The sequence below is a fragment of the Salarias fasciatus genome, chromosome 15, assembly GCF_902148845.1.
Source record: "Salarias fasciatus chromosome 15, fSalaFa1.1, whole genome shotgun sequence".
Taxonomy (NCBI): Eukaryota; Metazoa; Chordata; class Actinopteri; order Blenniiformes; family Blenniidae; genus Salarias; species Salarias fasciatus.
This window is the reverse complement of record NC_043759.1, coordinates 4,183,599-4,193,831: the sequence shown is the minus strand read 5'-3', so window position 1 is coordinate 4,193,831 and position 10,233 is coordinate 4,183,599. Positions and strand designations below refer to the sequence as shown.

General features: G+C 49.1%; 1 long non-coding RNA gene across 1 annotated transcript; it reads left to right on the top strand.

Annotated features, from left to right (window-relative positions):
- The first annotated feature begins 3,378 nt into the window (after window positions 1-3,378).
- On the top strand, window positions 3,379-5,878 carry LOC115402080 (uncharacterized). The gene is made up of 3 exons (XR_003933070.1): window positions 3,379-3,532; window positions 4,891-4,997; window positions 5,465-5,878. It is a non-coding gene; the product is annotated as an uncharacterized LOC115402080 (long non-coding RNA).
- Window positions 5,879-10,233: the final 4,355 nt, after the last annotated feature.

Here is a 10,233-nt window from a genome sequence, read left to right as displayed (position 1 = left end):
AGCAGAAAGGTGAGTTAAAATCACACACACACTTCACCACATTCACACACCCAACACCTTCTCCACACTCACTGCATGCATGACAACACTGAAAAGAAAAGCTAATTAAAACCAAGCACATATATTGCACGTTTCCAATTTCATTTGTCATTTGTTTGTCTTGCAGGTCCGCCGCCACGCCCGACCAGACCCACAGACAAACGGTTTCCAATAAATAAATAAACAATTTAAAATGACAATCGTTGTGCAAATTATTCTTAATGTGCAAATTAGCCTTCTGTAAAGTGCTGTGTGCATTTGTGCAATGTGAATGATAGAAAAAAGTGTCTGTGTGCAAAGTGCAGTGCATTTCACCAGTGACGAACGCCCTGTTCGTCACATCAACCAATCAAGTGACTTATCCCTCCCTCCAACAGCGAACCAGCCAACCGCTGCCGAGACTGATGGACCCACGTCGTCGGTCGTCATCGCTCGTCATCATTGAATTCTGAGCCAGTCACGTCGGTGGAAATGTTTCACTGACAGGGCTGGTAGCCAATGAGCTTGCTGAATGGCTGGCTGGCCCGCTAGCAGGGTTTTGACTTCTCAGACATCTGCTGAGGGATGCACCTGCTGTCTATCCCTGCTCCTCTCAGTCTGAGGGCCTTATCCCACACTGAAGCCTATCTGAAGTGATTTTTTGAGAACTTTATGAGTTTTTGGAGTGAAAATAATGTAAAAATGGGCCAAAAACCAACATATACCATTGTACAGAGGGCATCCAGAGGGTATACAGAGGATGTCTAAAATTGACCCCGTCGGGGCATAGCGGTACAAATACAGGTGTGAAACATTCATTTCTTGTAGTACTGCTCTGACATTTTGAACTGAACTATGTAAGACCCCAGGCTTTAGCAAAATTGTGTTTTCAAGCTATTTCAGTGCTTCCACACTTATTTCCAGGTGTTTAATGAGGGAAAAAAATTCAGGCGAGAATGAAATTCATCCTAATTCAGTGTGCTGCAACATAAATATGTGCCAGTAGCACCTAGAGTAATTCTGACTGCACTGGGTGAAAATACAGATTGTCAGCTTTCAAATGACACCCCAACCATGCATGTACTCCAAACAGTTCAAGAACAGCATTCAGTTTACTTTGGGTACGTCTTTAGTTGAACTTTTAGGCAAAAATGGCTCCGAGCTTAAAGGGTTAAACTGAATACGGAATGTAACAGGGAGCCAGTGGAGGGATTTTAACACGGGTGTAATGTGGGACCTCCTGTTGGTGCTGGTCAGCAGCCTCGCAGCAGAGTTTTGGACATACTGGAGGCGGGCCAGCTCCTTCTTGTTAAGACAGGTGAATAGGCTGTTGCAGTAGTCGAGACGCGATGATATAAAGACATGGATTATCACTTCAAGCTCATTCTGAGACACCATGGGTCTGAGCTTAGCAATGTTACACAGCTGGAAGAAACAGGTTCTTACCAGCTGCCTTGAATGGTGGTCCAGTGACGTGGCGCTGCCAAAGATCACCCCAAGGTTCCTCAATTCGGTCTTGGTTGAAGGGCTCAGATCACCAAGGTGCTGCTTAATAGCGGGGGTGGCACTGTCTGGGGCAATAATGAGGGTCTCTCTTTTTTCTGGGTTTAGTTGGAGGCTGTTGTCGCTGAGCCACTGCTTGATTAGTGATAAGCAGTTCATTAGTGAGCTCAGTTTGTGGGCTTCAGAGGGCTTGAAGGTGCAGTACAGCTGCAGGTCATCTGCAAATAGGTGGTACGAGACATCGCTGAACTGCTGAATTATCTGACCCAGAGGAAGCAAATACAGAAGGAACAGGAGGGGTCCCAGAACTGAGCCCTGAGGCACGCCATACTGCAGGCTGGCTGGCTCAGACATGGTGTTGTTGGCTGACACACTAAAGCTCCTGGCAGTGAGATATGAGGAGAACCATTTGAGCACTGGACCTGACAGGCCAATCAGGTCCTACAGCCTGTTTATCAGGATCTGATGGTCAACCGTGTCAAAGGCTGAAGACAGGTCCACCAGGACCAGCACTGTGCACCTCCCCAAGTCGGCCGACATCAGGATGTCACTGGATACTGGTCACTTAGTCATCTAACACGACCAAATACATACAAACACATATGTCGGGGGTGGGGCTGTTCAGGTAGATGGGACTGCTCGTTTGGCCTCACTCGTGGCACGGTGTGGTTACTGCCCCTCAATTTTAATCGCAAGCAACATATACTCCATCAACACTCACAAGCCGGGGGGTGGGGGCGGGGCAATGGGGTCTTCTGCGCCCCCGTTTCCTGGATGTGGGGTTTGGTGTTCCCTTGCCTTCCGGGGGGTCTTCCACAGGACATGACGGTTGGATGACGTGGGAAGGTGACTGTGTTTGGGTTAGGGTGGACTCCGTGTGTGTGTGTGGCCTGGATCTCGGGGTGCGTGGCTGGAGCACTGGGGGGTGTACTGGCCTGGGGTGGGTAGCCGCCCGTGTGGGCCGGTTCTCCCGGGTGGGTCATGGCCTTCCGCCTGTGTGGGGGGCTCTTGGGCCTTGGGCTCTCGGCTCTGCCCACCCCGGGCGTCCGGTGCCCAGGGTGGACCGGCTCTTGCCGGTCGTGGCTCCGCGGGGCCCGGGGCCTGGGCTCCGGGACCACCTGGGCTCCGGGACCGCCGGGGTCCCCGGCCGGGGCTTTCCCCTGCCCCATTTCTGAACCGGAGCGTGGGCGTCTGCCTGGGGGAGCGGCTTGGCTCTCCGATGTGAAGCGTGCCTACACGGGCACAGTCTTTGTTTACCCCCACAGGGATTCTGAAAAACATTTATTGAGGTAAAAAAGTTGCATAGTTCTGCTTTAACTAATTTTCAGAGACTATATATATTTCTGTGATTCCCCCGCATACCACTAGAGGGAGCTCACGTGCCACCAGTGGTACACGTACCACAGTTTGAGAACCAAGGCTCCAGACAGGCTGTTTGAGCCGTCTGTATTTTTAGCTCTTCAAACTGATTGTGTCTATTTTTCAACTCTGAATATCTTTGTACACACTGATAGGTCTGAATACATTCATCAATTTTTTAAATTAGCTGATTTTTTTTTTTTTTGACACATTTGAAAACCTAATTCCAAACAACTTTTGAAGATTGTGGTGACTTTCTTTTACTCACTTACAGCTCTTACTCAGGACAGACAGATTGGCACACACACGTCCGCACGCGCGTGCTTCCCTGAATGATCACGTGTTTCTCAGCATCCCCTACCTTGGCAGCAGCGGCACTGTTGAACTTGCTGTGTCTGTTTTGAACTGTGTGGGCTGATTTCCTGTCAGACCTGGCAACCCGGTGCATTTCCGCACCAGAGCAGCACTGCATCTCCTTTCAAAACACTTCCTGTTCGACTGGTGGAGAGAAGTGCGCGCCTTCACTTCACAGCTTTCTTCTCTTTTTCGTCGCGACTCTGATATAAAGCCGCCGTTCTAACTGCAGAGGTCAGAGAGATTTCTCTCTGCCTCTCGGATTTCTGCTCCATCTGACTGGTCCAGAGAACAAACGGTGAGTTTTAATGGCCTCTCTGTCTCCTTGTGTCACGATGTTCAGCTACTTTTAGAGTCATTCAGAGCTGGAAACTGGACGATGGACTGATTTCAGGCTTGACATTTGGTCTGAATTTCCCTGCTTGGTTTATTTATCTCTATTTTCTCGCTGAGAACTGAGACTCGTGTTGAAAGTGAAAGTAAAAAAGTGATTGAAGTCCTTCAGTTATTTTTCTCTCTTTCCTCAGAATGATTTCAGTCTCTGGTTTGTTCTTGTCAGCTCCTCAACTCCCCAGTGGCAGAGCCTGAAACAGAGTTCAGTCACTTTCTGATCCAAACCATTGACTGTTGAGAAAAAGGGACGAAACTTCACCCACAGCAGGGGGCGGGGCCAAAGATATCATGACATCCTGACGCAGCTGGAGGTCATGTGCCTTAGGGGCGGCCATCTTGCTGAGGTCCCTCTGGCCCCACAGCCATGAAATCTGCAGGAGAACCACATGTTTTCACCATGAAAGTGATCAGAAACCAATCAGCTGTGATTTCTGGAGGACAGACAGGCATAAACAGAACAAAAGCTGCTCAGGAACTGCTCAGGCTGATTGAGGTTGTTATTGATGGATTGGTTTTAGGATTGTATTTCTGATTCAGTCATCAATGTATAATTTCGATCATCATTATTATATTGATACGGTCAATATCACAGCCATCATCATGATTAATGGGGCAGCTGATGTCTAGTGGGGAGAGCAGTCATCTTGTCTAGTGGGGAGAGCAGTCATCTTACAGTTAGGAAGTTATTAGTTTGATTCCTGTGTCCACCGGTCTACATGTCGCAATCCCCAGTTATTGGTAAAATAGCACCACTGCCTTGTGGTCGTCACTGGAGTGACAAAGGCAAAGGGAGACCTCCCCTACAGAAAATTTGAAGTGGAGCCCTGAAGGCAATTGGTCCTCGTGTTACGGTACCTTCCAGAAACTCCTGTAGCCAAGTTGGTACCAACTGTATGGGCCTGTCTCTTCCGTTGGACACTACCAGCGAGGCTGAGAAGGGGGATCTGTCGTTGCTCCATAACTTTGCCCCGGCTTGTCCATGATCTCTCGAGATCGACGGAGCCAACATGCATCCCTCCATCCATCGCATCCATACATCTCTGTCTGCATCTGTGTGGGGTCGGGGCTGTGGGTGGTGGGGGGGGGGGGGGGGGGGGGGGGGGGGGGGGGGGGGGGGGGCTAGATGTGGCTGGTGGGGTGAACCGAGTCCAATGTAGTCTACAGAGGTCAAGTTCTCGTGGATTTAGATCTGGACCTGGTCCAATGTGCTCTACAAATGAAGAATACAGTCACATCCGCTCCTTTCTTCATTTTCTCCAACAGAATAAAGGTCAGACTCTTTCAACATTGGTTCCTGACTGAACTTTGTCTCGCTTCAAATGTGGAACATGTTTTATCAATCTGTGGAACAGAAAATGGACAAACAGCAGGTGAAATGATTTTTCCTAGAAACACTGGAGCAGTAGAATTTAGTCTTTATTAGTAGAGCTGCTCCACTCAGAATGAAGTCACTGGATTTGAACTGAAAGTTGATGTTGTGTTATTGTTATCTCTATGTGTGTGTGTGTGTGTGTTCTTGTGCATACCCAAAAGTAAGGACCAAAATTCGTATTTCACCAACAGAGTGAGGACATTTTTGCCGGTCCTCACTTTTCAAAAGGCCTTTTTTGGCCTTTTTGAGGGTTAAGACTTGGTTTTTGATTTAGGGTTACAATTGGGTTTAGGTTAGGTTCAGGGCAGAGGTTAGGGTTAGGCATTTATTTTTGATGGTTAGGGTTAGGGTAAGGGGCTGGGAAATGCATTATGTCAGTGAGTGTCCTCACAACGATATAAGTACAAACGTGTGTGTGTGTGTATGTGTGTGTGTGTGTGTGTGTGTGTGCGCGCTCTGTCTCAGTGACTGAAGATGTCAGATGTGGATGAAGAGGAGGGCAGGTCAGGTGTGGACAGGTAAGAGCCGTCAGGCGTTCTCTTCAGTGTTTCTTCCTGCCACCACAGAGTGATCTGACTCTTCTAATGTTGCCGTCATGTGTGGAAGGTGTGTGAACCTTCCTCTCCAGGTTGGACATGTACGTCTCACATGTTGAATGAATGTGTGTAAACTGTCAGAACCTCCTGATCTGTCAAGGAGCCAACAGAACATTTGGACCTGCTGTCAAACTCCTGATTGGGCAGTGTGGGTGTGACCTTTGACCTCTGTCATGTTCATCTCTTCATAAACAACTGGGTTTACAGTGAACTGACTGAACCATTCAAGCTGTTTCTAAATCCTCTGATTTCTCTCTAAGGTTGTCTCTGAAGAGTGACTGGTCCAAAGGTATTGGAGTAAACTTCAGTGTTGAACCTGGACCTTCAGACACAAAGTAAGAAACTTTTTTTCTTTCATTTCCGTTAAAGGCAGACTGAGAGACGTTGAGCTCACGTTCAGATTCAGCTCCAGTATTTTGAAGCTGGATCTTTGTGTCTTTCCTGTGTTGTGTTGCTCAGAGGAAATGTTGCTTGGTGTCCACAGAAAGAGGAAGAGGAGGAGTGATGTTTGTGAGGAGCAGCCAGAAAGATCCAGAAGCAGAGCTGCACCAAGTAAGAGTGGACATGCGTCTGCTGAGGAACTGGGACTGGTTGTTGTGTTGTAGAGACATGAGAGCTGGTTGTTTGTGTGCACTCTGACTGTTGTTGTTGTCTGTGAGCAGGTGTGGGTCTGCAGCAGCTTCTCGAAGAACACAAGAAGAGTCTGAGGAGGAGATGTGAACGTGTGACTGAAGGAAGTGATGAAGCAGGAGGAGGAAGCCTCCTCAACAGGATCTACACTGAGCTCCACATCACAGAGGAACACAGTGAGGAGCTTCAGAGGGAACCTGAGCTGAAGCTTCTGGAGACAGCTTCCAGGAAGGAGAGCCTCCATCACTCTGCCATCAGGAAGGAGAGCCTCCATCACTCTGCCATCAGGAAGGAGAGCCTCCGTCACTCTGAAATCAGGGAGGAGAGCCTCCGTCACTCTGCCATCAGGAAGAAGAGCCTCCGTCACTCTGCCATCAGGGAGGAGAGCCTCCGTCACTCTGCCATCAGGGAGGAGAGCCTCCGTCACTCTGCCATCAGGGTTCAGGACATCTTCAAAGCCTCAGACCAGCAGCTCAGACACATCCGAGTGGTTGTGACCAGCGGCGTGGCCGGCAGTGGTAAAACCTTCTCGGTGCACAAGTTCACTCTGGACTGGGCCGAGGGCCTGGAGAACCAGGATGTGGGGGTGCTGGTGGTGCTCTCCTTCAGGGAGCTGAACCTGCTGGGAGAGCGGCCGTACAGCCTCCTCTCGCTGCTGGCTGTTTTCCATCCCACGCTCCAGAAGCTGAAGGCAGAGGAGCTGGATGTCTGCAAGCTGCTCTTCATCTTTGACGGTCTGGATGAAAGCAGACTTTCTCTGGACTTCAGCAGCAGCCGGCGGCTGCTTAACGTCTCCCAGCAGTCTTCAGTCAGCGAGCTGCTCACTAACCTCATCCGGGGGGATCTGCTGCCCTCGGCTCGGGTCTGGATCACTTCCCGACCGGCGGCGGCCCATCAGATCCCTCCAACATGTGTGGACAGACTGACAGAAGTGCGAGGCTTCACTGACGCCCAGAAGGAGGAGTACTTCAGGAGGAGGCTGAGTGATGAGGAGCTGAGCAGCAGGATCATCTCCCACATCCAGACCTCCAGGAGCCTCCACATCATGTGTGGAATCCCAGTCTTCTGCTGGATCACTGCTACAGTTCTGGAGCACATGTTGAGCACAGAGCAGAGAGGAGAGCTGCCCCAGACCCTGACTGACATGTACTCCCACTTTGTGCTGGTTCAGACACACAGGAAGAAGCTCAAGTACCATGAAGGACCTGAGACGGGTCCACAGGAGCTGACGGAGGCTGACAGGGAGCTTCTTCTGAAGCTGGGCAGGATGGCCTTGGAACATCTGGACAAAGGAAACATCCTGTTCTACCAAGAAGACCTGGAGCAGTGTGGTCTGGATGTGACTGAGGCCTCGCTGTACTCTGGAATCTGTACTCAGATCTTCAGAAGAGAGTCTGTGATCTTCCAGAAAGCCGTCTACAGCTTCGTCCATCTGAGTGTTCAGGAGTTTCTGGCTGCAGTCTCCATGTTCCACTGTTTCACCAGCAGGAAGAGAGATGTACTGAAGACCTTCTTTGGAGAGGATCATGCTTTCAGATCTCTTGATGATTTGCTGGTGGTCGTCCTGGAGAAATCCGTCAGAAGTGGGAACGGCCACCTGGACCTGTTTGTCCGCTTCCTTCATGGCCTCTCTCTGGAATCCAACCAGAGACTCTTAGAAGGTCTGCTGGGTCGGACAGAGATCAGTCCAGAAACCATCCAGAGAGTCATTGAGAACTTGAAGGAGATCAACAGTGAAAAAGTGTCTCCTGACAGATGCATCAACATCTTCCACTGTCTGATGGAGATGAAGGACCTCTCAGTCCATCAGGAGATCCAAGAGTTCCTGAAGTCAGAGAACAGATCAGAGAAGAGACTCTCTGGGATCCACTGCTCAGCTCTGGCCTACATGCTGCAGATGTCAGACCAGGTCCTGGAGGAGTTGAACCTGGAGAACTACAACACATCATGGGAGGGACGATTCAGACTGATCCCAGCTGTGAAGAACTGCAGGAAGGCTGAGTGAGTCCACAAGTCTTCATGATCAATGTCTCAGTGATGTTTGTAGAACGTAGTTCCTGTAGTTCCTCTGTGGAGATGATCATCAGTGAGCTGTCATGAAGAACCCATCAGTCCACTCGTCCCATTATTCCCTACATTTACTGCTGTTCCTCGGTGTCAACAATCCCCTGCAGAGGTTGGCTCAGTTCTCAGGATCTGTTCAGACTGAGGCTGTCAGTCTTCCTTCATGTTCTAATCCACATTCCATCTCTTCTTGTCTGGAACATTCAAATATTTTCCAGTTTGTTGAATTCCTCTCATCAGCCCTCAGACAGTGTGAGAATAAAGCAGCAGATCTTCTCTTGATCTTCTTGAGACTGTTTCCATCTGATGAAATAATTCCTGTCAGACTCAGCAGGAACAGGACTAAAGACCTGCAGCACGGTGTAGCAGGTTGTGGTGTTTCTACAGGAGAGCAGGTCTGATGTCCAACAGTCCAACAAAATGTCCTCTCTCATCCTGTCCTGTCCTCTCTGTGTCTCATTACAGTCTTTCTGGCTGTGGACTCTCTGGTCCTCACTGTGAAGTGATCTCCTCAGCTCTGAAGTCTGACCCCTCCCATCTGAAACATCTGAACCTGAGTCACAACGACCTGGAGTATTCATCAGTGGAGATTCTGTGTTCTGGACTGGAGAGTCCAAACTGTAAACTGGAGACTCTGAGGTCAGTTCACTGTCTGAAGTTAGAATCTGTTGGAGTCAAAGGACTGAGAGGAGTTTAGGAAGATTCCAGATGTTGGAGGGACAGAGAGTGGAGTGAGCTCTGCAGCATGTTGATGAGAGCTCTTCTCCTCCTGGAGGCTTCAGCTGTTTGGACTTTACATTTCTAAACTCTTCCAGTCTGAACCTTCTTCAGCTCTCAGTCACTTCAGCATCAGACTTTGTCCTCTAATCTCACTTCTTTCTCTCTTTATTCAGGTTCAGGGGCTGCTGGTTGTCAGAGATGAGCTGTTCTTCTGTGGCCTCAGCTCTGAAGTCCAACCCCTCCCTCCAGAAACATCTGGAACATCTGGACCTGAGCAGGAACGATGATCTTCAGGATCCAGGAGTTGAGCAGCTGTGTGGTTTTCTGCAGAGTCCACTCTGCCGTCTGAAGACTCTGAGGTCAGAATCCATGTTTAAGTGTGTTTCAGTACAGTTGTGTTGACATAAAGGTCAGACATCAGGCTGGTCTGAGAGTGATCCACAGAGGATCTCAATGAGGACCGGAGCTTCTTCTCTGGTCTTTAGTCCTGTGACTGTGGCAGAGTCGTGTGCAGCTCCACATTTCAAAGCTTGCTAGAAGAAGAAAGCTGCTGCAGTGGATCACTGACTGTGAACCTCTGACACGCTCCATGTTGACCTTCAGCTTTCAAAGCAGGCTGATCTCTCCTGGATCCAGCTGTCACTGATCTCCCAGCTGGAGCTCCAGACTCTCAGCAACTCTGCAGACTCTGGACTTGTTGGCTTTCTGTCCAGTAACCTTGGCTGTTGACATGTCCTCCACTGGGCTCTGCTTCTGTTTGGTCTTCACATCAGTTGAGCTCTCTGAAAGATCAAAGATCAAATTAGAGAGAAGAAGAACCCCAGTTCTTCTTTCACTTCCACGGAGCTCCAACTTTCTGAAGAAGAAATGGAGACCAAGGATCAGTGTGGTCAGTCTCATCTAAACGGGATTACAGTTTTTCTCCGTTGCTTTGGCTCATTTCCTCAAACAGAAATGACATTCTCAAAACAACATGGACAAACCTCCAAACTACTCTGTAACTGCTCACAACAGAACAGTGTTTCCCTTCATTTCACCACATTGTAAATAGCTTTGGCCATGTCTCAGTGTCTCAGAGCATCTTTGCAACTTATGAAGCACAGTCAGGCTCGATTTAACACAATTTCCAAGTGAATAGATCATGTTGATCTCAACTGATTGATAGATTCTCAGTCTCATGGTTGTTCTCTCCAAAACATATGAGCAGTATTTCATTGTATCAGT